Source organism: Bidens hawaiensis, unplaced genomic scaffold (genome assembly GCF_021521415.1).
Source record: "Bidens hawaiensis isolate Kalapana, Puna unplaced genomic scaffold, B.hawaiensis_p1.1 tig00033354_1, whole genome shotgun sequence".
NCBI classification, from domain to species: domain Eukaryota; kingdom Viridiplantae; phylum Streptophyta; class Magnoliopsida; order Asterales; family Asteraceae; genus Bidens; species Bidens hawaiensis.
Genome location: NW_027495718.1, coordinates 93,766 through 120,612, shown reverse-complemented (window position 1 = coordinate 120,612; position 26,847 = coordinate 93,766). Strand labels below are relative to the sequence as shown.

The 26,847-nt window shown below is 34.8% G+C and overlaps 1 non-coding gene across 1 annotated transcript; it reads left to right on the top strand.

Annotated features, from left to right (window-relative positions):
• The first annotated feature begins 8,004 nt into the window (after nt 1-8,004).
• TRNAQ-UUG (transfer RNA glutamine (anticodon UUG)) lies at nt 8,005-8,076 on the top strand. The gene has a single exon. It is a non-coding gene; the product is annotated as a tRNA-Gln (tRNA).
• The last annotated feature ends 18,771 nt before the right edge of the window (nt 8,077-26,847 follow it).

Here is a 26,847-nt window from a genome sequence, read left to right as displayed (position 1 = left end):
GGTATTTGGGCATTGGTTGCTTAGGTTGCATGCTTAGAACATTTGGTATGTTTGATTGTGTCATAACCGAAACCTAGACCTTGGATGTGTTGATTGTTGTTTGTGTATGTTGATTATGTTTATTATTCAATATGGTTGTAATAATTCATAATCTTAGGCTTGTGTAATTTATTTATTCATAAATTGGTATGTAATAAATAGATTAGTTGCATTTTCCTTTTTTTTAGAAAAATATGTATTAGGATACATTTTGTAAAAATTGAAGATGCAAGAATTGGTGGATTTGGGCCTTGGACCGAAATTTTGGGCTTGTTGGGCCTCACCGGCCCATCATGGGATTCAAGCCCATTAGGCCCATAAATTTCACTCTTGGGCCCAAGAAGACTTTTGGAAGTTTGGAGCCCATTAACAAGCCCAACAAGAACACAACAACTTGGAGAGGATACTTGAAGCATTTGGATGCAAGGTCAAGTGGGAGTCAACATTCCATCCTTGTGTCATGTTTTGTCCCTTAGGTGTGACTTATGACCTATACTTGTTTCGGCTAACAAGTATGGTCAAATTTAGCGGTTTTCGGTTATGACTATATTTTGAATGTGTATGCTTGGTTGTTTGTTTTACTTAATGTAATGTGTGGTTGATAGATATTAGGATATCCAAACCGTCACATAGGAACGACAACAAGCATAAAACGGGTTCTAATATATATTTGGTAATATCGCGTCAATTAGTTTAATTAAATGGGTTTATTAAAACTAAGCGATCACTCACCTATAATAAAATTGGTTTTATTATAACTAGAACCTTGAAAATTGGTTTTCAAAATCGCCATATTTCTAAATGCATGTTAGGATATGGCATAATGTTTTTCAACTAGAATATTTGAAAAATTTAAAATCCCTTTTTTCATAATTACCAAAGAAACAAGTCTAACACCATCCTTTTGTATGACACTTAACGTATTAGGAAACTTTTAATGGGATAAAGGTCACCTAACCATTTTGAGCAAACTAATATACTTAGGGTAATATTAACATATTTGTGGGATAAAGGTCACCTAACCACTTGTATGTTAATCTTACATGTTTATACAAGTAGGACGACTTGAATTAGAAACCATGTGATAAAGGTCACCTAAGCATGGGATCTAATGGTGTTGATGGGATAAACATGCCAACACGAAATAAGGATTTCGAATGGTCCCATACCTCTAGAAGTTGCAAAGGGTTGCAATTGTCAAGATTGACTACCTTGTTAAATCAAATAACGGGATAAAGGTCACCTAACCGAAATTTGATTTATCATTGGATTCTAGAATTTAATTATTATTTTAAAATTTGGAATAAAAGGGTATTAATAATTAAATTGTTTATAATACTAAAATAAAACTTTGTTAAATTTTGTAGATGGCCGCTAACAATGCAAACACCTCTACCCATAACACCCGTAACCTATCCTTAAGAACCATCCTTGAAAAGGATCGTCTAAACCATAATAACTTTATGGATTGGTATCGCAACTTGAGAATAGTTCTCAAACAAGAAGAGATATCATATGTCTTAGACGATCCCATTCCCGACGAGCCTAACGTGGAAGATGAGGAGGCGTATAACAATTGGGTCAAGTACACCAAAGATTCGGTGCAAGCCTCTTGCCTCATGTTAGGGACTATGATTCCCGAAATCCAAAAGGATTTCGAGCATCATGGGGCATACGACATGATAACTCAATTGAAGGAAATGTTCCTTCAACAAGCTAGAGCGGAACGTTTCGAAACGGTTCGAGCGTTTCATGCATGTCGTATGGAGGAAACCCAAAGCGTCTCATCTTATGTCCTAAAGATGAAAAGCTACATCGAAAAGCTTCGTAGGTTGAATTGTCCCGTGTCTAATGAGTTGGCTACGGATTTGATCCTCAACTCTTTGACCAAAAGGTTTGAAACCTTTGTCATGAATTATAACATGAATGGGTGGGACAAAAGCATTGGTGAGCTTCACGCAATGCTAAGAACGGCCGAAGCGGGAATGGGTAAAAGGGTTTTACCCGTTCTAACAATCAATGAAGGAAAAAGGGGACATAACTCCAACCCCAAAGCAAGTGTTGCTAAGGGCAAGGGCCACGTCCAAGGAAAGGGAAAGAGGAAAGCCATCACGCCCATCAAACCGAAGGAAAAGAAGCAAAAGGTTGCGGCGCAAGATCCATGCTTTGAGTGTGGAGAGATAGGTCATTGGAAAAGGAATTGTCCGACCTATCTCAATGCGTTAAAAGATAAGAGGGATGCGGGGCATACCTCAGGTATTATCTTTACTATACATATTGAACTAAATGTTATTTCTTCAAATACATGGGTACTTGATACCGGATGTGGAACTTACATTTGCAATTTGTTGCAGGGGTTCAAAAGAAGTAAACAACTCAACAAAGGGGACATTAGTCTCTTTATGGGCAATGGAGCAAGAGTTGAAGTCCAAGCCCAAGGAGACTACTTGTTAAAGCTTCCAAGTGGTTTGGAAGTAATTTTGAAGAATGTTTTGTATGCTCCTAAGTTAAGGAGAAACATTATTTCCGTGTCTCTTTTAAAACAATGTGGCTTTGATCTTAAGTTTATTGATTATGATATTCATGTTTTGATGAATGGCATATTTTATTTTAAAGCTATACCCATAAATGGTATATATGAAATAGATCAAATTGGTGCATCACATAGTAGTTCAATGTACAATGTCAACACCAAGAAACTCAAGAAGGACTTGGGTGATTCCTATCTTTGGCATTGTCGCCTTGGACATATAAGCAAGAATCGCATGCAAACTCTTCGCAAGAATGGTATTCTAGAAACAAATGAGTATAATTCATTTGATGTATGTGAATCTTGTTTACAAGGCAAAATGACAAAGCAACCCTTTAATAAAACTTTTGAAAGGTCAAAAGAATTATTGGGTATCATACATTCGGATGTATGTGGTCCTTTTAGACCAATGACTAGGAATGGTGAAAGATACTTCATTACCTTTATTGACGATTATAGTCGATATGGTTATGTGTACTTAATGAAACACAAAGATGAAGCTTTTGAAATGTTCAAAGACTTCAAAACTGAAGTAGAAAGACAACTCAAGACCACAATCAAAGTACTTCGTAGTGATAGAGGAGGTGAATACCTAAGTGGTGTTTTTCAAGATCATCTTAAGAGTTGTGGAATTATTTCACAACTTACTCCACCTGGAACACCACAACATAATGGTGTGTCTGAAAGGAGAAATCGTACCCTATTAGATATGGTTCGATCGATGATGGCTAGAAGCACTTTACCTCTATCATTTTGGGGCTATGCTTTACTTTCCGCTGTTCGCATATTGAATATGGCTCCAACCAAGAAAGTGGAGAAGACACCTTTTGAAATATGGCATGGAAAGGCTCCATCGCTATCATTCTTAAGAGTTTGGGGTTGTGTAGCTTATGTAAAGCAATACACCCCAAACAAATTAGAAGTCCGATCCACTAAGTGTATCTTTATAGGTTATCCTAAAGATGATTTAGGATATTACTTTTATGATCCTAGTGAGCAAAATGTTATTATTGCTCGAAAGGGTAAGTTCTTGGAAACTAAGTTCCTTAAGGAAGGAACTAATAGTAGAACAGTGAAACTTGATGAGGATCAAGAACCACAAGATGATACACAATTGGTTGATACTAGCACTCAACAAGAGGTTGTTGAAAGTGATCAAGTGGTTGATCAAAACACACAAAACGTTCGCAGATCTGGTAGAGTTAGCAATCCACCTGAAAGATATGGATTTTTTATAGAAGGTTGCTACGTGGTAGATTCGGATGAACCAACCACATACCGTGATGCAATGTCCAAGAATGATTGTGACAAATGGCTTGAAGCCATGAACGTTGAGATGCAATCCATGTATGACAACCAAGTTTGGGAATTGGTTGAACTACCACTCAACTCCAAAGCTGTTGGAAGTAAGTGGGTTTTCAAAAGAAAAACTGATATGCATGGAAACTTGGATACTTATAAAGCAAGACTTGTAGCTAAGGGTTTCACTCAAACTCAAGGGGTTGATTATGATGAAACTTTTTCGCCTGTGGCAATGCTAAAGTCTATTAGGATATTATTTGCCATAGCTGCACATTATGATTATGAAATTTGGCAAATGGATGTCAAGACCGCTTTCCTAAATGGATATCTTGAGGAAGATGTCTATATGGTTCAGCCTGAAGGTTTTGTCGATCCGAAACATCCTAATAAAGTATGCAAGTTAAAGAAATCAATCTATGGATTGAAACAAGCATCTAGAACTTGGAATCATCGTTTTGATGAAGAAATCAAAAATTTTGGATTCATCAAGAATGCTGATGAGGCTTGTGTGTATAAGAAAGCTAGTGGGAGTATAATTACCTTCTTAGTATTGTATGTCGATGACATTCTACTATTTGGAAATGACATTCCAACCATGGAAAGCGTTAAGGCTTGGCTTGGAAGTAGATTTTCCATCAAGGATCTTGGTGAAGCTGCCTATATTTTGGGAATAAAGATCTATAGGGATAGGTCAAGGCGCTTGATAGGTTTGAACCAAAGTACATACATTGATAAGATCTTGAAAAGGTTCAAGATGGAAAACTCCAAGAAAGGTTTTGTACCTATTCAAAGAGGGACCATATTGAGTTTAGCTCAATGTCCAAGCTCAAAGGATGAGCAAGAGATGATGAAACAAATCCCATATGCTTCTGCTATAGGATCCATTATGTATGCGATGATATGCACTAGACCGGATGTGTCATGCGCTTTGAGCATGACAAGCAGATACCAACAGAATCCAGGAAACAGTCATTGGATGGCTGTTAAGAACATATTGAAATACCTTAGGAGAACTAAGGATATGTTTCTGATATATGGATCTGGTGAGGAGGAACTCGCTATAAAAGGTTACACGGATGCGAGCTTCCAAACTGATCGAGATGATTCTCGATCACAGTCTGGGTATGTGTTCACTCTTAATGGAGGAGCTGTCTCTTGGAAGAGCTCAAAACAGGAAGTGGTAGCATTGTCCACTACAGAATCAGAATACATCGCCGCTTCATTGGCAGCTCAGGAAGCTGCATGGTTGAAGAAATTCATTACTGATCTAGGGGTGGTCTCTTCCATTCAAGACCCCCTAGAAATCTTTTGTGACAACGAGGGTGCGATTGCACAAATCAAGGAACCTCGTTCGCACCAAAAGACAAGGCACATAGAGCGGAGATTCAACTACATAAGGGATGAAGTTGAAAAAGGAAAGATATGTATTCGCAAAGTTGGAACTGATCAAAATCTTGCGGATCCATTCACGAAGCTCCTAGAAAGACCGAAACATGAGCGTCATGCGAGTGGCTTAGGACTCCGATATTCTAGTAATTGGATTTGATCTATTTTGTATTTACGTTTAAAAGACTTTTGTAATTTAACTCTTTTATATGATTATGGAATCTTGAGTTAAATTCTAATTTTGCATGTTTAATCCATGAATAAGTTATCTTATTCTAAAAGTCCGTAGTCGATCACATTTGTGGGAACAAATATGAAGCAAGACTATTATGAACTAGGATTGGTGGATATTCATAAGGAATGAATATGGAGCATAGGTTTGCTGCCAAGGTTCATAGATATTTGTGGGATACGAATATTGGACTGACCCGCTCTCAATATTACTACATGGAGTCAATGGACCTGATCATTAGTAATTTTGAGTAAAGGAGAATTTCATATTATCCTTAGACCTGAGATGTATACTGGGTCTTGATTTTCACCAAGTATTACACTTTGACTCTGCCCTTCGCTATTCGTAAAAGATGGTACATAAGGATGAGCTCAGGTGGAGTATAAAGTGATAGTGAGAGGCGTATACAGTCAAGATGGAATTTGTTCCTCTTATGTGTTGAGAGTTTAGATGTCTAAGGCCTGATAAAGTTGAATTGTAAAGAGAATGATCGCCTATGTCTCTTAGATCCAACATGACATCTAGTAACAAAGGGATATAATGATAGATTCACCTAAATCATATCAAGTAAGGGACTTGAAGGGATGATGTTAATGAATGGCACTTCGTCAAACACATTAGGGGTGGTGAACTGTTGTTAGGCGGTATTCACCACTTGCATTAATTTTCTATGTATCTCGTGCAAGTGGGAGATTGTTGGAATTACGTATGCCCGAGACACATACTTATATTAATGTGGCTAACTGTGTTTGATCCAAGTCGGGTCATACCCAATAACAAGCTAGACGACACCAAATGTATTCTTTTAATGATTTGATCATTTAAATGAATACCGAACACTACGTGTTTAGAAAATTGGTTTTCTAAACAAACACACTTGAGGATTTAAATAAATTATCTGGATAATTTGTTTATATAAATTAATTATTTAATTGGTTAAATAATTATATAAATGTATGTACATTTTATAAAAAAATGAGTTTTATAAAATGAATGGAGATGTTTTAAATGGTTAAAACAAAATACAAAACAAAAAAAAAAAAAAAAAAAAAAAGGAAAACAAAACAAAAACCGGCCACCCATGTGGGGGTGGTGGTTTTACCCAATCAAAGACCAAGATGCTCTTTGGTTCTCCTTTTATGTTCCTCCATTCAACACACATGCATTTTGGGTCTTGTTTTCTTTTGTATTTTCAAGTGTAAAACTCTCTCTCTTTCTCTCTCAATATCCACGGCCACTTTGGCCAAAGAAAGGGGGTGTTTTGTGAGCTTGATTCAAGTGTTCTAATCCTAGCAACAAGTTGGTGTTGTTGTTTAAAAGCTTGGGGTATCAAAAGCTTGAGGGTTTCTCCTTTGCAACCTTGCCATTTGAAGACATTATCTTCTTCATCCACCTACATCTTCTCATAAGGTATAAGAAGGTACAATTTACTTTTGTGAGCATCTTGTTCTTGTAATATTGATCCTTGTTCTTTGGGTTTTAGTTTTAACATAATGGTATGTTCATAACAAGTTTTAAAATCTAAGCTTCCGTTGCGTTTTCTAGTTAAATATGGTTAACTTGAACTTTGATAATCTTGTATAAAACCCAACACACATATCATATAAACTTGTAATATATATATATATACATATGGATACATATGTGTAGTTTGTTTATATCACGCTTCCGCCTTTATTGTGACTAGTTAAATGGTTAACTTAGTATAAAATATTCATAGAAACCCAACAATCATATCATTGAAATAGGCTACAAAAAATGTTAAGTCACATGCAGGGCCTGTTTATATTGCTGAAACTGCATTGCAGTGACTAGCATTTGGCTAGGTGAAAACACTTCCTAAACACTTTAGCAGAGACAATAAACTAGAACAGTTTATTAGAGTATAAATAATCTGTTATATCACTAACTTTTACAAGGGAAGCACTATATGATAATGTAATAATTCAACATCTAATCAAGTTAATCACTTATTTAACCACATGAAAAACAATCTATTATATCACTAACTCGTTTATAATAGATTAAAATTATAATTATTAGTTTCTTGTAACTTGTGTTAAATATAGGTTCTTATTGATTGAGTTTCAAGTTATAGAAGTAGGTGATGTACTACTTGTGTGATCCTTACATCAACAGAGTTACTTAAGGTATTACTTATTATTATTATTATTATTATTATTATTATTGTTATTGTTATTATTATTATAATTATATGTTCCTATTCTAATAATAATGGTGTACAACATGTTTGACTGATATTTCTCATGGATATATATTCATTTTTGAAAAGACCAAAAAGGATAACAAAAATCTATTCTTGATGCAGGTATAATGTTTTGAAGAAAAAACTGACTGATTATAAGGTTTCTGAAGAGTAGCAAAACAATCTACTTCAATACTTACAGAAAAAAGAAAATGAATATATACGCATTCAGAAAATGGGCGATTATCAGGTATGCATCAACTATTATGATCGATTTGCATATTCAAGTGTAGTACAAGGTGTTATACTGGTTCTATGGTGTAGTGGTTAGCACTCTGGACTTTGAATCCAGTGACCCGGGTTCGACTCCCGGTAGGACCTATGAAATACCAACTTGAGTTATATAATAATATATATATATATTATAAATATATGTGTATATATAAATATATATTTTTTAAACACATAAAATCATGACACGCATAACTGCGCGTCGTAAATGCATGTCGTAAATGTGTGTCACAAAAAGATGACATGCGAATGCATGTCATATTCCATTTATGACAGGGCTTCAATAACACGCACTTGCGTGTCATATGTACCATTTTATGACACGCATTGCATGTCATTAAAGGTGTTTTTTGTAGTAGTGATATATGTATGAATAACTACTTTTCACCGTTTAAACTCATGTAAAATGTGAAACAATTAGAGCATTATGAGAAATGTCTACGTTAGTCACGGGCCCGCATTTCATATATGTGATATGACTAAAAAGTAAAAACATCAAGAGTTAAATAATGTTAGATTTGTTTGATGAACTAATTTAGATAGGAAAGTTTGAAAGGGACAGAAAGAACAATGACAAAAGGTTTGTAACTTATGCTATTATAGCTTATGCTTAGCCACCTCAATCACCCAATAACACTAGCTAAATCTGCAATTCCGTCTCACCTTATTTATTTATTTCTTATATTTTATACTATTTTACTTTATCAAGTTTTTTTTTTTAATTTAAAGTATCTATTAGGCCCTCTCAATCGTACACAAATCATGTTTTTACGTACATATATATATTTTTTAAACCTTGATTATTTCATTAGACATGGATAATGACAAGGAGGGAAACACAATTATTTACGTATGATTGTATATGTAAAAATTTAAACGATGGTCTTAGACATCTTTAATATCTGGTACCCAGGTAAGTATACGCCATGTCTATAATTTAAGTAAGAAATATAAATTTGTCAAACTAAAAGTGATTTCTAATTGTGTTGTAATGGTATAAGTGTACTTTATAAACACAACATACCTGAATAACTTAAGCGTATAGGTGTACTTTAGACACAATTTGTAATTGGTTAAATTAAGGCATTGTTGTAACTAGTTTAGACGGCTTAATAAGAAAGAGTAAGATTGAAATACTAAATTGTTCATTATTATTATTATTATTATTATTATTATTATTATTATTATTATTTACAATAATTTGGGTTATGCATAAAATTTGCTACAATACCAACTTTATGTCTAAAACTGTAAGAATTATACGTCCGCTACAATAAATTTGCTTTAATTTCTTTTATATCTCTCATTATATAGGATTTTATAGCGTGCATTATCTTTTTGTTTTTAACAATAAAATTCCCATAATCTCGCATTTGTAATAATTTAAACTATTAAATATTTAAAAAGATAAACATCATACCATTAGACTATTAAATATTCATGCATTATCTTCCGCTACTTGCACAGTTTCTAGGGATCTATAATTAAAATTGATTATGTGGTTCATTGGTTCCGGTACTACAATTAAAAACTAGTTTTGTATTTAGCCGTTCAATATATAAAAATATGTTCAAAACGGAAATAAAAAGTTCAAAATGAAAGAGAAGCTTTCCAACTCATAATACGAAATCCAACAAACAAATTATGTCAAACTTTATTATTTTTCTTTGGTTTCGGAATCTAAATCTTCCTCTTTTTGCCAACATAAAATCAACAAATAATTTCATTATGTTTCCTCTTTTTGTTGTTTTTACGACACTACCCTTTCAATCTTATCCACTACACATCTACTTCTTTTGGAATGTCATCATGCCTCCATCTTATTATATAACACTCATTGACTTCTTTAGTGGGATAGTTTGTTGAATAAGAAGCAAACTACCATATTTCAACCCCTTTTTATCTAAGTAATTGTATCCACCCGTTTCGACAAAACGGATTAAAGGCATTACACGTTTGAAAGCTACCGTGCTTTATGAAAAGTAGGTGACAGGAAGTCGGTGATTAGTATTGTTAAGATAAAATTTTTGTGAGAAAAGTTTTATTAACAAAGTTGAAGGGCCAAAACGTTAAGATGTAAGTCGAAAAGACAAAAGTTATTTCATTAACATTGTCAAAAAATAAATACGTCAAACAAAAAGTTGAAGGCTAAAATGAATATATGTGAAACTTGTGTGGCATGTTCGAAAGTTACAGTGGGTTGCGGCGAGTACGCAACAAGAAGTTGGTAGATTCATTATGGTAAAGTTTTGTGACAAAAGTTTCAAAGTTGAAGGACCAAAAAGTAAAGATGTAAGTAAAGACGACAAAAGTTTCATTACCAAAGTTGATCGGTCAAAAAATAAAGATGTGAAACAATAGTTGAGGGGCCAAAAACATATATATGCAAAACTTGTAAAACGAAAGCTAATGGGTTAAAAACGTATAATATACAAAGGTTTAAAGTTAACGGGAAAAAATGTATATGTGCCAAATTGATTCTGTATAATATTATAATGTTGTTTCGGTGGTGAAAAGGTATAAAATTGATTAACGACGAAGCTATTAGCTACTGGCCAAATTTGTAGCAAAAATGTATTTGCTATTAATTTAACCATCGTAAACACAATTTGTTTAAGTAAAATATGTAGAATCAACTTTTAACCATACTTTAAGTCAATAGAAAGTTTTGAAGAAAATCATACAATATATTTTTTTAACTAGTTCAGTTAAGTTAGGATTATTAAAATCCAATTTACCTAATATTTTTACTTAATTTGTTATAAGTGTGAGTTGTTTGTTGTTACTATCAATAATAAGTAACAAATAAATAATAAGAGGAAGTTTTTCAACACGCTTCTTGTGTTTACCAGTACTTACATTAAAGAGAGAATATTTTAAGAATTTGGCACAAGTTTTAATTCACCAATCATGCCAATAAAAAAAACGAATACTTTTTCAAGAAAGTTAGCTTTGCTTCTTTTTAAACCATTAATTACTGGATATCAAATCATAAGAGATATATGTTGTTACAATATGTAATGGCTAATGTTATGGTGTGTTTACACTATAAACACAAGTACACATATGCCTAATCCTAATTATAACGTAGCATGTGACTTGTCTGATCACATATAACGTCTTATGATGAAAGAAAACTGTCAAGGATTTTAAGCCCCATTCTATATTGTGTACAACTAACAGTCGAATTTATGTGGTGAGTTCACAATTTTGTAATTCATAGTTACACAACCCTAAGTCAAAACCTGAACCTCAAAGTGAGTTACGAGAGTTTCTTGGTGAAGAAAACATCATGTACTCGCACAAATTTTACTAGCTATCTTATTCATGTGTGGGTACCAATGTACCATTAAAGAACAACTAATTTGGTGTCCTCGTGTGCATATTCATATACTCTTATCAATTTGTGGTCGTGTTACATACATCCTATGATGTGCTATATGTTCTTTCTTACAACACTAACTGAATCTAGTTAGGGTCTTGATCAAATTTGATTTTGCTGGACATTTACCTAGATACATCTTCCCTTGATCTTTGTAGTCCTATGACACTTCTACTGCTACCTCTACCACCACTCCTGCTACGGCTACTGCTACTGACTCACATAACTTTAGTTGTCATAAGTTTAAAGTTTGCTTTAACAAGAAACAACTCCAAAATTTGAATACAAATGGTTTGTCAGTAAACTTAATTTGACAAGATATTTTGATACATAAATACTTGATAAGATACTTTAATATATAAAAGAAATAGCGGTATAGGATTCCAATTTCAAAATTATGAAGTATAAACGAGCTAACACTCATTGGTAGCGCCAATAGCTTATATGTTGATGCTTCTATAAAATGATATGAATTTTGACGATATAAATGGTTTTTTTAAAACTTATTGACAAACAATGTATGATATATGATTGCAATTTATAAAAAAATCAATCATTATATTTCACGATTATTTACTTCAATTAATCTCTTTATATATTACCATGGTTTAACTACTTCAAACCATATAGATAATTTGAAGTGTCACACACATAATGCAATAGCTTATCTGTGTACAAGGACGGATCTAGCATAGTATGAGGGGTAGCTTAGTATGAGGGGTAGTATAATTTACGCCCCAACTTTCTTGACGAAATACATTTTTAGTGTAACTTTTTCTTTGTTTATATATCGATTACCCCTAAACAAATATTTTTTTGTCGCGCTACCCCTCATTTTTTTCTTGTAGATACATCACTGTAATCGTATAATATATACCAACAATTTTAAATTAACATTTAAACATCAATTTTTTGCCTTGTCAAGATCACACTTCAAGTACTTTTGTCAAAAGCATATATGGGTGTGAATGTATGATTGGTTTGATGGAAGAGAAGTAAGAATCTTTTGAGGTGCAATGTGCACCGTTATTGCACATTGTCACCGTGTGTTTTTTTCTTCAAATTTCAACATTTCTAATCAAAGCAAACCACATCAAACACACTATAGACTATAGAGGTTAGATATTTGATCATGTGATTGACATAAAAGAATATATAAAAATGTTCATATTGATTGGTTAAAATCAAACTACACCTTTAATGTAGTATAATTTAGTGAAAAAAAGATTTTCATTGAAATATACTCATATACATGTATATATGATCATGAATTATTGTATTTGCATTCTCTTTAAACAGGAGCGGCTCAGGACAACTGAGGGGTGTGTGAGCGAATAGGTCCGTTTTCATATGGGTCAAGACTTTTTAACTTTTTGGAAATATATTACATATATAAAATTTATTTAAATAATTATCTTTAAAATTTAAAATAAGATAACCTTTTTTAAACCTAATAACCTATATATTAGCCCGTTTAAACCCAATTAACCAATGTTTTAAACAGTATTTTACTCGTACCGGTTTATTTAAAAAATGGTTTAAACCGGAATGTACCGGTAGGTTCAACCGGGTTGAATCACTACTAGAAAAAATGTCTTTAACGACACGCATTGCGTGTCATTAAAGGGTACAGATGACACGCAAATGCGTGTCGTTGAAGCCCCAGTCATAAAATGAAAATTACAAGCATGTGCATGTCATCTTTTAATGACACGCGTTTATGACGAGCCTTTGCGACACGCGTTTATGACACAGATTTACGACGAGTAATTATGAATGTCATGGTTTAAATGTTTAAAAAAAAATAAAATTCAGTATTTTTATTTAATTCACATTAAATAATAATATTATTATTAACAAAATAAAATAAATATATATTAAAACTATCCATTTTCAAATGTATACATCATAAGTCAAATATGCTAACAAATATTTCAAAGTTAAAAATTATTGTTAGTAGATACAAACTATCATCGGGAAAAAGACTCGCCGCAAAACTCGACCATTCTTTGCAAATAATATCAAAATCAACATCCTTGTATTCATCCTTGCTTCTCCCAACCTGACAAAAAAAGTTTAACAAAGAAAATGTTAGAACTCATTTCAAACAAAATCAAATCCATATTAAAGAAAACTAACACAATATTAAATATTATTAAAGCAAATTAACTTAATAAGAATGTCAGCTCTCAAAACAGTTAATTATTATTAAGTTAAATGTTATTACCTTTTTTCTTCTTCGATTTCATCTTCTTCCATGGAGTTAACAGAATCATCATATTCTACTCTTGCAATAACTTTTTCACTGGTGCCTTTAGCCTTTCTTGAAGATTACCTAAACACAATTAACAATAATAAGAGTCAAAATACCAACATTTGTAACTTTAGATACTAAACAACATACTGGGTATACCTCAACTTCTAAAAGAGAGAAATAGATTGTGTTTTTTAGTCATCGGAACTATTTAAGCGATCAACTTCTATAAGAGAGAAATAGATTGTGTTTTTTTTTACATTCTAGTAATTAATATTGCCACCCTTTATTTAAACCACCTTGCACATAATCCATTTAGAAAAATATATGTAACTTACTTGAGAGACAGAAAGTCACTTGCTAGTCATGTTGGGTTTCTATGGAAATTTTAAACTTAGTTAACCATTTAACTAGTCATTAATTAAGGCGGAAGCGTGATAATCACAAACTTAAACATATGTATCCATATATATATATATATATATATATATATATACATATATATATATATACATATATATATACATATATTACAAGTTTATATGATATGTTAATCTATGAATAACCCTTTATTCTTGTTTCAAGATTACCATTAATCTTAAGATTAGAAACCCGAGACAAAAGATCAAATAATACGGGAAAAAACTAAACTATCAAAGATTGTAAAACTTACATTCTTAAACCTTTAAGAGATGTAGTTGATGGTTGAAGAAGATGATGATGTTGATGCTAGACTTTCAAAGGGAAGATCCTCAAACGGAAGATACCCCGAGCCTCCAACACACACCGAGCTATGTTAGGGAGCTTGAACACGAGAAAAACGAGACCCGAACCTCTTCTTTTCTTGTCTTCGGCCGAACCAAATACAAGAGAGAAAAGGTGTTGTATATTTTTCTTCTTACTTGAAAGTATGTTGATGCTATTTTAAATAATGAGATCATATCTCCATCAAATCCTTGGTTAGGTCTTGGTCAAGTAAGTCTTACTCAACCTACATCAACTCTTTACCAACTTTCACCAAGTGTATGGAGTGTATGTGACTCATGTTTTAAATGATATATATATTTTATACCTTATAAAATATATAAACACCCCTTCTTTTATAAACCATTTTATAAAAGAACACATGTTTAAATAATCATTCCAATAATAATTATTTGAATAAATAAATTAACCAATTAATTTATTTAACACTTTCAAGTAATTATTCAGAAACCCGATATCTGAATGTGTCGTGTTCTGTATTTGTTTTATAGATCATATCTCAACAAATACATAATTGGTGTGTGTCTAACTCGTTATTGGGTATGACCCGACTTGGATCAAACACGACTAGCCACATTAACCTAATTATGTGTCTCGGGCATACGGTATTCCAACAATCTCCCACTTGCACGAGACTCATAGGAAGTTAATGCTAATGGTGAATACCGCCTAACAACAGGTCACCACCCCTAGTGTGTTTGACTAAGTGACATTCAATAACATCATCCCCTTCAAGTCCATACTTGATATGATATAGGTAAGTCTTATCACTACATCCCTTTGTTACTAGATGTCCTGTCAAATCGAAGAGACACAGAGTGATCATTCTCTCAATGATTTAACTTAACAGACCTTAGACATCTAAACTCTCAACACATAAGAGGAACAAATCCCATCTTGACTGCATACACCCTTGTTGACATCTCTTATGATATCTGAGCTCTTTCTTACACGTTATCGTGTTACCGAAATAACAAAGAAGAGAGTCAAGTTATCAGACTTGATGAAAAACCAGATCCAATATGCATCTCAGGTCAAAGGACACAATGATACTCGCCTTTACTCAAGGATTACTTATGATCAGTTACACTAACTCCATGCAGTGATTCTTGAGAGCGGGTTAGTCCAATATTTGTATCCCACAAATATCTATGAACTTTGGTGGCAAACCTATGCCCTATATTCATCACATGAATATCAACCAATCCGGGTTCATAATAGTCTTACCTTCATACTTGTTCCCACAAGTATGATCGACTACGGACGTTTAGAACAACATAAGTCATTCATGGATTAAACATGCAAATATAGAACATAACTCATTGAATAATTAAAACGTAATTAATTTTCATGAGATACCCATTACATTCGTTCTTATATAAACACTAAACACAGATTAAATCCACTCACTAGAATACCGAAGTCCTAATGCACAAACATGACCCTCATGCTTTGGCCTATCGAGGAGCTTCGTGAGTGGGTCCGCAATATTTTGATCGGTATGAACTTTATGAATACATATCTTTCCCTTTTCAACTTCATCCCTTATGTAGTTGAATCTGCGCTCAATGTGCTGTTGGAATTACGTATGCCCGAGACACATACTTATACTAATGTGGCTAACTGTGTTTGATCCAAGTCGGGTCATACCCAATAACAAGCTAGACGACACCAAATGTATTCTTTTAATGATTTGATCATTTAAACGAATACCGAACACTACGTGTTTAGAAAATTGGTTTTCTAAACAAACACACTTGAGGATTTAAATGAATTATCTGGATAATTTGTTTATATAAATTAATTATTTAATTGGTTAAATAATTATATAAATGTATGAACATTTTATAAAAATGAGTTTTATAAAATGAATGGAGATGTTTTAAATGGTTAAAACAAAACAAAAAAAAAAAAAAAAAAAAAAAATAATAATAATAAGTATAACCGGCCACCCCATGTGGGTGGGGGTTTTTGGTCCAATTAAATTGCATGCTTCCTTTGCATGTTAGGTGATCTTGTTTTAAAAAACTCTCCATACAAATTACATGCATTTTGGTCCTACTCTTGGCATCTTTATCAAGTGTTTTACAAGCTTCAAACTCTCTCTCTCCCTCTCCATAAACTCACGGCAGCAGCAGCAGGAAAAAGGAGAGCTTTGTGAGCTTGTTAAGTGTTCATAAATCCTAGCAAAACAACTTGGTGTTGTCACAAATAGCTTGGGGTATCACACTCTTGAGGTCTTCTTCTTTGGAGGCTTGTCATTCATCCACCATCCTCTTCAACAATCCACTTGTTCTTCTAAAGGTAGAAGAAGGTACAATTTACATTTTGTGAGCATATTGTTCTTGTAATATTGATCCTTGTTCTTTGGGTTTTAGTTTTAACATAATGGTATGTTCATAACAAGTTTTAAAATCTAAGCTTCCGTTGCGTTTTCATGTTAAATATGGTTAACTTGAACTTTGATAATCTTGTATAAAACCCAACAATGGCATCAAGAGCCGGTTACAAGGACTTATGCTTCTTACATGTTCATAGATTTCGGGTTTTTCATGGGTGAAAAAGGGGTCCGAAATTTTGGTGGATTTTACCCCTCATGGATTTGTAAGATCTTGACATGCATGGAAAGATCTTAGGAAACCATTATTAACATTTGGATGTTGAAAATAAAAAAAAATAATAAAAAAAATTTTGGGCCGTAGCCTCTTGGGGGGGGGGGGGCCGATTTTATTTGGTGATTTTGGGCATTGGTTGCTTAGGTTGCATGCTTAGAACATTTGGTATGTTTGGATGTGTCATAACCGAAACCTAGACCTTGGATGTGTTGATTGTTGTTTGTGTATGTTGATTATGTTTATTATTCAATATGGTTGTAATAATTCATAATCTTAGGCTTGTGTAATTTATTTATTCATAAATTGGTATGTAATAAATAGATTAGTTGCATTTTCCTTTTTTTAGAAAAATATGTATTAGGATACATTTTGTAAAAAAATTGAAGATGCAAGAATTGGTGGATTTGGGCCTTGGACCGAAATTTTGGGCTTGTTGGGCCTCACCGGCCCATCATGGGATTCAAGCCCATTAGGCCCATAAATTTCACTCTTGGGCCCAAGAAGACTTTTGGAAGTTTGGAGCCCATTAACAAGCCCAACAAGAACACAACAACTTGGAAAGGATACTTGAAGCATTTGGATGCAAGGTCAAGTGGGAGTCAACATTCCATCCTTGTGTCATGTTTTGTCCCTTAGGTGTGACTTATGACCTATACTTGTTTCGGCTAACAAGTATGGTCAAACTTAGCGGTTCTCGGTTATGACTATATTTTGCATATGTATGCTTGGTTGTTTGTTTTACTTTATGTAATGTGTGGTTGATAGATATTAGGATATCCAAACCGTCACATAGGAACGACAACAAGCATGAAACGGGTTCTAATATATATTTGGTAATATCGCGTCAATTAGTTTAATTAAATGGGTTTATTAAAACTAAGCGATTACTCACATATAATAAAATTGGTTTTATTATAACTTGAACCTTGAAAATTGGTTTTCAAAATCGCCATATTACTAAATGCATGTTAGGATATGGCATAATGTTTTTCAAACTAGAATATTGGAAAACTTAAAAATCCCTTTTTCATAATTACCAAGGAAACAAGTCTAACACCATCCTTTTGTATGACACTTAACGTATTAGGGAACTTTAAATGGGATAAAGGTCACCTAACCATTTTGAGCAAACTAATATACTTAGGGTAATATTAACATATTTGTGGGATAAAGGTCACCTAACCACTTGTATGTTAATCTTACATGTTTATACAAGTAGGACGACTTGAATTGGAAACCATGTGATAAAGGTCACCTAAGCATGGGGTCCAATGGTGTTGATGGGATAAACATGCCAACACGAAATAAGGATTTCGAATGGTCCCATACCTCTAGAAGTTGCAAAGGGTTGCAATTGTCAAGATTGACTACCTTGTTAAATCAAATAACGGGATAAAGGTCACCTAACCGAAATTTAATTTATCGTTGGATTCTAGAATTTAATTATTATTTTAAAATTTGGAATAAAAGGGTATTAATAATTAAATTGTTTATAATACTAAAATAAAACTTTGTTAAATTTTGTAGATGGCCGCTAACAATGCTAACACCTCTACCCATAACACCCGTAACCTATCCTTAAGAACCATCCTTGAAAAGGATCGTCTAAACCATAATAACTTTATGGATTGGTATCGCAACTTGAGAATAGTTCTCAAACAAGAAGAGATATCATATGTCTTAGACGATCCCATTCCCGACGAGCCTAACGTGGAAGATGAGGAGGCTTATAACAATTGGGTCAAGTACACCAAAGATTCGGTGCAAGCCTCTTGCCTCATGTTAGGGACTATGATTCCCGAAATCCAAAAGGATTTCGAGCATCATGGGGCATACGACATGATAACTCAATTGAAGGAAATGTTCCTTCAACAAGCTAGAGCCGAACGTTTCGAAACGGTTCGAGCGTTTCATGCATGTCGTATGGAGGAAACCCAAAGCGTCTCATCTTATGTCCTAAAGATGAAAAGCTACATCGAAAAGCTTCGTAGGTTGAATTGTCCCGTGTCTAATGAGTTGGCTACGGATTTGATCCTCAACTCTTTGACCAAAAGGTTTGAAACATTTGTCATGAATTATAACATGAATGGATGGGACAAAAGCATTGGTGAGCTTCACGCAATGCTAAGAACGGCCGAAGCGGGAATGGGTAAAAAGGTTTTACCCGTTCTAACAATCGATGAAGGGAAAAGGGGACATAACTCCAAACCCAAAGCAAGTGTTGCTAAGGGCAAGGGCCACGTCCAAGGAAAGGGAAAGAGGAAAGCCATCACGCCCATCAAACCGAAGGAAAAGAAGCAAAAGGTTGCGACGCAAGATCCATGCTTTGAGTGTGGAGAGATAGGTCATTGGAAAAGGAATTGTCCGACCTATCTCAATGCATTAAAAGATAAGAGGGATGCGGGGCATACCTCAGGTATTATCTTTACTATATATGTTGAACTGAATGTTATTTCTTCAAATACATGGGTACTTGATACCGGATGTGGAACTCACATTTGCAATTTGTTGCAGGGGTTCAAAAGAAGTAAACAACTCAACAAAGGGGACATTAGTCTCTTTATGGGCAATGGAGCAAGAGTTGAAGTCCAAGCCCAAGGAGACTACTTGTTAAAGCTTCCAAGTGGTTTGGAAGTAATTTTGAAGAATGTTTTGTATGCTCCTAAGTTAAGGAGAAACATTATTTCCGTGTCTCTTTTAAAACAATGTGGCTTTGATCTTAAGTTTATTGATTATGATATTCATGTTTTGATGAATGGCATATTTTATTTTAAAGCTATACCCATAAATGGTATATATGAAATAGATCAAATTGGTGCGTCACATAGTAGTTCAATGTACAATGTCAACACCAAGAAACTCAAGAAGGACTTGGGTGATTCCTATCTTTGGCATTGTCGCCTTGGACATATAAGCAAGAATCGCATGCAAACTCTTCGCAAGAATGGTATTCTAGAAACAAATGAGTATGATTCATTTGATGTATGTGAATCTTGTTTACAAGGCAAAATGACAAAGCAACCCTTTAATAAAACTTTTGAAAGGTCAAAAGAATTATTGGGTATCATACATTCGGATGTATGTGGTCCTTTTAGACCAATGACTAGGAATGGTGAAAGATACTTCATTACCTTTATTGACGATTATAGTCGATATGGTTATGTGTACTTATTGAAACACAAAGATGAAGCTTTTGAAATGTTCAAAGACTTCAAAACTGAAGTAGAAAGACAACTCAAGACCACAATCAAAGTACTTCATAGTGATAGAGGAGGTGAATACCTAAGTGGTGTTTTTCAAGATCATCTTAAGAGTTGTGGAATTATTTCACAACTTACTCCACCTGGAACACCACAACATAATGGTGTGTCTGAAAGGAGAAATCGTACCCTATTAGATATGGTTCGATCGATGATGGCTAGAAGCACTTTACCTCTATCATTTTGGGGCTATGCTTTACTTTCCGCTGTTCGCATATTGAATATGGCTCCAACCAAGAAAGTGGAGAAGACACCTTTTGAAATATGGCATGGAAAGGCTCCATCGCTATCATTCTTAAGAGTTTGGGGTTGTGAAACTTATGTAAAGCAATACACCCCAAACAAATTAGAAGTCCGATCCACTAAATGTATCTTTATAGGTTATCCTAAAGATGATATAGGATATTACTTTTACGACCCTAGTGAGCAAAATGTTATTATTGCTCGAAAGGGTAAGTTCTTGGAAACTAAGTTCCTTGAGGAAGGAACTAATAGTAGAACAGTGAAATTTGATGAGGATCAAGAATCACAAGATGATACACAATTGGTTGATACTAGCACTCAACAAGAGGTTGTTGAAAGTGATCAAGTGGTTGATCAAAACACACAAAACGTTAGCAGATCTGGTAGAGTTAGCAATCCACCTGAAAGATATGGATTTTTTGTAGAAGGTTGCTACGTGGTAGATTCTGATGAACCAACCACATACCGTGATGCAATGTCCAAGAATGATTGTGACAAATGGCTTGAAGCCATGAACGTTGAGATGCAATCCATGTATGACAACCAAGTTTGGGAATTGGTTGAACTACCACTCAACTCCAAAGCTGTTGGAAGTAAATGGGTTTTCAAAAGAAAAACTGATATGCATGGAAACTTGGATACTTATAAAGCAAGACTTGTAGCTAAAGGTTTCACTCAAACTCAAGGGGTTGATTATGATGAAACTTTTTCGCCTGTGGCAATGCTAAAGTCTATTAGGATATTATTTGCCATAGCTGCATATTATGATTATGAAATTTGGCAAATGGATGTCAAGACCGCTTTCCTAAATGGATATCTTGAGGAAGATGTCTATATGGTTCAGCCTGAAGGTTTTGTCGATCCGAAACATCCTAATAAAGTATGCAAGTTAAAGAAATCAATCTATGGATTGAAACAAGCATCTAGAACTTGGAATCATCGTTTTGATGAAGAAATCAAAAATTTTGGATTCATCAAGAACGCTGATGAGGCTTGTGTGTATAAAAAGGCTAGTGGGAGTATAATTACCTTCTTAGTATTGTATGTCGATGACATTCTACTATTTGGAAATGACATTCCAACCATGGAAAGCGTTAAGGCTTGGCTTGGAAGTAGATTTTCCATCAAGGATCTTGGTGAAGCTGGCTATATTTTGGGAATAAAGATCTATAGGGATAGGTCAAGGCGCTTGATAGGTTTGAACCAAAGTACATACATTGATAAAATCTTGAAAAGGTTCAAGATGGAAAACTCCAAGAAAGGTTTTGTACCTATTCAAAGAGGGACTATATTGAGTTCAGCTCAATGTCCAAGCTCAAAGGATGAGCAAGAAACAATGAAACAAATCCCATATGCTTCTGCTATAGGATCCATCATGTATGCGATGATATGTACTAGACCGGATGTGTCATGCGCTTTGAGCATGACAAGCAGATACCAACAAAATCCAGGAAACAGTCATTGGATGGCTGTTAAGAACATATTGAAATACCTTAGGAGAACTAAGGATATGTTTCTGATATATGGATCTGGTGAGGAGGAACTCGCTATAAAAGGTTACACGGATGCGAGCTTCCAAACTGATCGAGATGATTCTCGATCACAATCTGGGTATGTGTTCACTCTTAATGGAGGAGCTGTCTCTTGGAAGAGCTCAAAACAGGAAGTGGTAGCATTGTCCACTACAGAATCAGAATACATCGCCGCTTCATTGGCAGCTCAGGAAGCTGCATGGTTGAAGAAATTCATTACTGATCTAGGGGTGGTCTCTTCCATTCAAGACCCCCTAGAAATCTTTTGTGACAACGAGGGTGCGATTGCACAAATCAAGGAACCTCGTTCGCACCAAAAGACAAGGCACATAGAGCGGAGATTCAACTACATAAGGGATGAAGTTGAAAAGGGAAAGATATGTATTCGCAAAGTTGGAACTGATCAAAATCTTGCGGATCCATTCACGAAGCTCCTAGAAAGACCGAAACATGAGCGTCATGCGAGTGGCTTAGGACTTCGATATTCTAGTAATTGGATTTGATCTATTTTGTATTAAAGTTTAAAAGACTTTTGTAATTTAACTCTTTTATATGATTATGGAATCTTGAGTTAAATTCTAATTTTGCATGTTTAATCCATGAATAAGTTATCTTATTCTAAAAGTCCGTAGTCGATCACATTTGTGGGAACAAATATGAAGCAAGACTATTATGAACTAGGATTGGTGGATATTCATAAGGAATGAATACAGAACATAGGTATGCTGCCAAGGTTCATAGATATTTGTGGGATACAAATATTGGACTGACCCGCTCTCAATATTACTACATGGAGTCGATTGACCTGATCATTAGTAATTTTGAGTAAAGGAGAATTTCATATTATCCTTAGACCTGAGATGTATACTGGGTCTTGATTTTCACCAAGTATTACACTTTGACTCTCCCCTTCGCTATTCGTAAAAGATGGTACATAAGGATGAGCTCGGGTGGAGTATAAAGTGATAGTGAGAGGCGTATACAGTCAAGAAGGAATTTGTTCCTCTTATGTGTTGAGAGTTTAGATGTCTAAGGCCTGATAAAGTTGAATTGTAAAGAGAATGATCACCTATGTCTCTTAGATCCAACATGACATCTAGTAACAAAGGGATATAATGATAGATTCACCTAAATCATATCAAGTAAGGGACTTGAAGGGATGATGTTATTGAATGGCACTTCGTCAAACACATTAGGGGTGGTGAACTGTTGTTAGGCGGTATTCACCACTTACATTAATTTTCTATGTATCTCGTGCAAGTGGGAGATTGTTGGAATTACGTATGCCCGAGACACATACTTATACTAATGTGGCTAACTGTGTTTGATCCAAGTCGGGTCATACCCAATAACAAGCTAGACGACACCAAATGTATTCTTTTAATGATTTTATCATTTAAACGAATACCGAACACTACGTGTTTAGAAAATTGGTTTTCTAAACAAACACACTTGAGGATTTAAATGAATTATCTGGATAATTTGTTTATATAAATTAATTATTTAATTGGTTAAATAATTATATAAATGTATGAACATTTTATAAAAATGAGTTTTATAAAATGAATGGAGATGTTTTAAATGGTTAAAACAAAACAAAAAAAAAAAAAAAAAAAAAATAATAATAATAAGTATAACCGGCCACCCCATGTGGGTGGGGGTTTTTGGTCCAATTAAATTGCATGCTTCCTTTGCATGTTAGGTGATCTTGTTTTAAAAAACTCTCCATACAAATTACATGCATTTTGGTCCTACTCTTGGCATCTTTATCAAGTGTTTTACAAGCTTCAAACTCTCTCTCTCCCTCTCCATAAACTCACGGCAGCAGCAGCAGGAAAAAGGAGAGCTTTGTGAGCTTGTTAAGTGTTCATAAATCCTAGCAAAACAACTTGGTGTTGTCACAAATAGCTTGGGGTATCACACTCTTGAGGTCTTCTTCTTTGGAGGCTTGTCATTCATCCACCATCCTCTTCAACAATCCACTTGTTCTTCTAAAGGTAGAAGAAGGTACAATTTACATTTTGTGAGCATATTGTTCTTGTAATATTGATCCTTGTTCTTTGGGTTTTAGTTTTAACATAATGGTATGTTCATAACAAGTTTTAAAATCTAAGCTTCCGTTGCGTTTTCATGTTAAATATGGTTAACTTGAACTTTGATAATCTTGTATAAAACCCAACATGTGCCTCGTTTTCTGATGAGCACGAGGCTCCTTGATCTGTGCAATAGCACCCTCATTGTCACAGAATATCTCTAGGGGCTCCTGAATGGTAGAGATAATCCCTAGATCCATGATGAACTTTTTCATCCATGCAGCCTCTTGGGCTGCCATTGAAGCGGCGATGTACTCAGATTCTGTAGTGGATAACGCGACAACATCCTGCTTCGAACTCTTCCAAGAGACAGCGCCTCCATTCAAAATGAAGACATATCCCGACTGTGACCGAGAATCATCTCGGTCAGTTTGGAAACTCGCATCCACGTAACCCTTTACGACGAGTTCCTCCTCACCAGACCCATATATTAAAAACATATCCTTAGTCCTTCTAAGGTATTTTAATATATTCTTGACAGCCATCCAATGACTGTCACCTGGGTTGTGCTGGTATCTACTCGTTATGCTTAAAGCATACGAGACGTCCGGTCTAGTGCACATCATTGCATACATAATAGATCCTATTGCCGAAGCATAAGGAACATGCTTCATCCTATCCTGCTCTTCCTTAGAGCTAGGACTTTGGGATGAGCTTAACACGGTTCCTCTAGGAATAGGTACCAAACCTTTCTTAGAGTTTTCCATCCTGAACCTTTTCAGGATTTTATCAATGTATGCACTTTGATTGAGTCCGATCAATTTCCTTTGTCTATCCCTATAGACCTTTATTCCCAAGATATATGTCGCTTCTCCAAGATCCTTAATTGAGAAACGACTACTTAACCACGCTTTAACGTTTTCCGTACTTGGTATATCATTTCCAAATAAAAGTATATCATCGACATACAAAATAAGGAACATGACTATACTCCCACTAGCCCATTTATACACACACGCCTCATCACCGTTTTGGACGAAACCAAATGCTTTGATTTCTTCATTAAAACGATGATTCCACATCCGTGATGCTTGTTTCAACCCGTAGATTGATTTCCTTAACTTACATACTTTATCAGGATTAGATGGATCGACAAAACCTTCAGGCTGAACCATATGGACATCTTCCTCAAGATATCCATTAAGAAAAGCGGTCTTGACATCCATTTGCCATATCTCATAATCAAAATGAGCTGCAATGGCAAATAATATCCTGATCGACTTAAGCATCGCGACCGGCGAGAAGGTTTCATCATAATCAATCCCTTGAGTTTGCGTGAAACCTTTTGCTACAAGTCGTGCTTTGTAAGTATCTAAATTTCCATGCATATCGGTCTTCTTCTTGAAGACCCACTTACATCCAACCAGTTTGGAGTTAAGTGGACGATCAACCAATTCCCAAACTTGGTTATCGTGCATGGATTGCATCTCGGCGCTCATGGCTTCAAGCCACTTGTCACAATCAGGTTGTGACATAGCATCTTTGTAGGAGATCGGTTCATCCGAATCGACCAAGTAGCAATCATCCACGAGAAATCCATATTTCTTGGGAGGTCGACTAATCCTACTAGATCTGCGAGCAACGTGTGTATGATCAATCATTTGATCACCTTCAACATCCTCGTGTTGAAAACTAGTATCGACCAACTGTGTATCATCCAGTGATTCTTGAACCTCTTCAAGTTCCACTCTCTTTTCACTAGGTCCTTCCATAAGGAACTTAGTTTCTAAGAAGTATCCTTTGCGTGAAACAAACACCTTTTGTTCACTAGGATCATAGAATATATATCCTATATCATCCTTTGGGTATCCTATGAAGATACACCTGATGGATCGAGCCTCAAGCTTATTTGGGGTGTCACGTTTAACATAAACTATGCATCCCCATACCCTTAAATATGAAAAGGATGGAACCTTTCCATGCCACACTTCATAGGGTATTCGATCCACCTTTTTGGTCGGGGCCATATTCAAAATACGAGCCGCTGTAAGTAGCGCATATCCCCAAAATGATGGCGGTAGTGAGCTTCGTGCCATCATTGATCGAACCATGTCCAACAGTGTTCTATTCCTCCTCTCGGATACTTCGTTATGTTGAGGAGTTCCAGGAGGAGTGAACTGTGAAATAATTCCACAATCTCTAAGATGACATTGAAAAGCATCACTTAGGTATTCGCCTCCTCTATCGGAACGGAGTACCTTGATTGTTCGGTCGAGCTGATTTTGTACTTCATTCTGAAATTCCTTGAACATTTCAAAGGCTTCATGTTTGTGTTTCATTAGATACACATACCCATATCGACTAAAATCGTCGGTAAAGGTAATGAAGTACCTTTCACTATTCCTACTAGTGGGCTTGAGAGGTCGGCATACATCCGTATGTATGATACCTAACAATTCCTTAGCCCTTTCATTTGTACCTTTAAAAGGTTCTTTGGTCATCTTGCCTTGAATACAAGATTCACACTCATCAAACGAACCTAACTCATTTGTTTTCAAAAGACCATTCTTTTGGAGAGTATTTACACGATTCTTGTTTATGTGTCCAAGACGACAATGCCAAATGTAGGAATCACTCAAATCCTTTTTGAGTCTTTTAGTGGAAGTTTGATATAATGAGCTATTTGAGGTATTGTCATGAACCAATTCATAAATACCGTTGTTTGGTACAGCTTTAAAATAAAAGATACCATTAGATGATACATGCATTTCTGATTT